At 49.2% G+C, this 3,001-nt stretch overlaps 1 protein-coding gene across 3 annotated transcripts in view; it reads right to left on the bottom strand.

The window, feature by feature from the left end:
* Positions 1-2,748, bottom strand: part of Endov (endonuclease V) — an 18,053-nt gene extending 15,305 nt beyond the window's left edge. For 2 of the 3 annotated variants that reach the window (XR_004518568.1, XM_033767525.1), the window contains exon 1: positions 2,560-2,630. The gene's annotated coding sequence lies outside the window, so the exon portion shown is untranslated. Of the gene's footprint in view, positions 1-2,559 lie in introns of all 3 variants that reach the window. The other variant, XM_010618585.2, reaches the window with a different exon arrangement.
* Positions 2,749-3,001: the final 253 nt, after the last annotated feature.

The following is a 3,001-nucleotide window of genomic DNA, read 5'->3' as shown; positions in this document are numbered from 1 at the left end:
GAGAGAGAGAGAGAAAGAGAGAGAGAGAGAGAGAGAGAGAGAGAGAGAGAGGCTGTGGATGTAGTGCAAAGGCCCTAGGTTCAATTCCCAGTACTGCAAAAAATAAAAACCAAAACCAAAAAATATAATTCAAGAAACATTCCAAAAAACAAAAAGCAATCTGACCCCACATACTGAAGAGTCAACTGAGCTGGGAAATTGAACTGAACAGAACAGAAGTCATTAAGACACATCTCAGTGAGGAAAGAATAAAGGAAACAGGCAACACCGTGGACAATACAATCCCACAGTGAGCATAACATACTTGTTACAACCCTGAACAGAACATAAATGTTAAAAATTTATAGATTAGAAAACAAAATGAATTATGCCTTTTTTTTTTTTGGTACTGGGGATCGAACTTGGGTCTTTGTGCTTGCAAGGCAGGCAGCGAAACCACTGAGCTAAATCCCCCAGAAAACAAAATGAAACTAGCTTTTAGATACATAATGGGGACAAGTGAGCTATGTGACTGTGGCTGGGTTCAAGCAGTGTTACAGCATCACTGTGATTTTTCATAGTATGACAATGAGCCTGCAGTTATACAGGATGTTATGTGCAGGACGAGCTGCTCATGTACTCAGAGGTAAGCTGCCACAGCCAGGACATGTTCTCAAGTACCCAGGAAACACACACAGAAAACATGACATAATCAGCAATAGCTGAATTTAAACAGAGCGTATGGATGCAGCTGATCTATTCTTTTCTAAATTTTTTCAGTATACTTATACACTTTAAAATTAAAAACCTGGGAAAAGAAAAAAATCAATCCCGTAACTGTGTGTGGGCAAGAGTTAGATGGTGGCAGGTGCAGTAATGAGGCCTGGTGCACAGAAGAGGGCGACTGAGTCTAGCCAGGGATTGCTGGACAGAGAAGGAACACTGTGCTGCCTGCTTCGCATGCATGGCCTGTTATTTCCCATCTTTGCACATTGGGCAGTAATAGCATCATCCTCCCCAACTTAGAAAAAAGAGGCCAAGAGTGGTGGGGAGTGGCAGAGCTGGGGTACAAACAGGAGTAGCCTGGTATTGGCATCGTGCTTTTACCCCTGGCACTGTCTTACAGAATGATCAGGGACCTGTGAGGGCAGGGGCCTCGGTTCCTTCACTACAGATCGGGATCCTAGCACACAGTGGGCACTCAATACATTTGTGCAGAACCAGGAATAAAAGAGCCTTCTGGGTAAAGCACAAAACTACAGAAGCAGGAAGATGTTGTTGTGGCCCTGGGGAAAGGCACAGGAGCCACAAGGGGTAATGCTGAAGTGAGGGTACAGTCAAGGCTTCCTGAGCCGTGGACTGCTCATTCACGCACACCATCTGCTTAGGAGGGCTTTGAGTGTCTCCCAGGTGTGAGCTGGTGCTGAGGCCACCTCAGGCAAGACAACCTGGTTCCTGCTACCATGGAGTTCACCTTCTGCTAGGAAAGACAGGCCAATTCCATTCCATTCCAGACAAAAGGAAGCTCAGGGTTGGCTATGATCTGAATACCCCCGCCCCCTCATATGTTGAAGTTCAAACCCACACAGTAATGGTGTTAAGAGAAGGCCCCCTTGGGAGATGATTACATCACCATGTGAGGGCACAGTGAGAAGGCAGCTGACTGCAACCTTGAAGAGTCCTAACCAGGACCTGATCATGCTGTATCCTGAAGTCAGATTTTCAGCCTCTGGACTCTGAGAAATAAATTTCTGTTGTTTATAAGCTATCCTTTCTGAGGCATTTTGCTGTAGCAGCCCACATGGACTAAGACAAGGGTGCTGAGGAGCAACTCCTGGTCTTACAGGATGAAGGGGCTCACTGAAGGAAGTAATGAATAAACTGGGCCCTGAGCTGGATGGGAAAGGAAACTGACTGCAAAGGTTAGGCAGCCAGACACAATATGGCGTGTCTGAGGGAGTCAAAGCTGAGGATGGCGTTGGGAGCTGGGCCTACAAAGTCAATCAAGCAGGGAGCACATCACGAGGTCACAACAACCAGTGTGAATTTCATTTACCATGACACCACAGGAAGGGCAATGACGTGTTTTCAAGGGACTCCTGGTGACATAATCACATTTTCTTGTAAAAAAAAAGTGCTCTCCTCGTAAAATCAAGGAGCAACGTTTGAGGCAGGAGTCCAGGAAAACACAGCTGCAGGAAAAGTGACGGCAGCAGAGACAGGCAAGGGAAGAAAGGAGGCAGACAAGGGGAGCGGGTCATGCAAGATTTAAGAGGCAGAAACAAGGGAGAGAAGGTGAAACAGGTGTGAGCGAAGGGAAAGAATTCCCTTAACTTTTGCCCTTTTTTATTTCCTTTCAAAGACTCCTCAACCTGTTAATGAAATTCTACAAAAGGAGGGCTACAGATAGCTCCAGAAGTGGGGCGCTTGCCTAGTATGTGCAAGGTCCTGGGTCCCATCCTCAACACTGAGAATAAAATAAAATAAAGAAACTAATTCTACAAGAGAGGCTGGCCTCTACCCTGAATTTGTTCCCTGTCTTGCAGCTCTGTTCTTGGCTCAGCGTCCCTCCCAGGTTACCTCGAGCCCAGGGTAGCTGAGCACCACCAGGGAAGCACAGGCGTTGACACAGTCCCCTTTCACGAAGGACACGTCAACGCCCCCAACCCTCTGCAGACCCGAGAAGGCGGGGTCCTGCTGCCACGCTTCCGTGTCTCGGTCTACGAGGAGGGCTTTCAGCCGGGTTTGCTCCCTAGGAGGACAGAAATGTCAACGCCGGCCCACGCCGGGCTCTCCCACTTCCACCCCCGCGACTGCAGCGCCAGCTCATCTGGGCGCGCGCTCTCCTCGGAGCGTCCTCCCTCCCGCACTGCCAGCGCTTATCTTGCTTCCCTGGGAAGGTAAGGGAAACGCTGGCCAGGCCACAGCTTCGGGGAGCCGGCCGAGGGGCTCGGGGACAAGCACCAGCAGGAAGCGAGGGCAGCGGACTACAACTCCCGCAGGCCTCTGGCCCGCACCGGAA

This window comes from Fukomys damarensis, unplaced genomic scaffold (genome assembly GCF_012274545.1).
Source record: "Fukomys damarensis isolate Sample0158 unplaced genomic scaffold, DMR_v1.0_HiC HiC_scaffold_23, whole genome shotgun sequence".
NCBI classification, from domain to species: Eukaryota; Metazoa; Chordata; class Mammalia; order Rodentia; family Bathyergidae; genus Fukomys; species Fukomys damarensis.
This window is presented reverse-complemented; position numbering and strand designations above follow the sequence as displayed.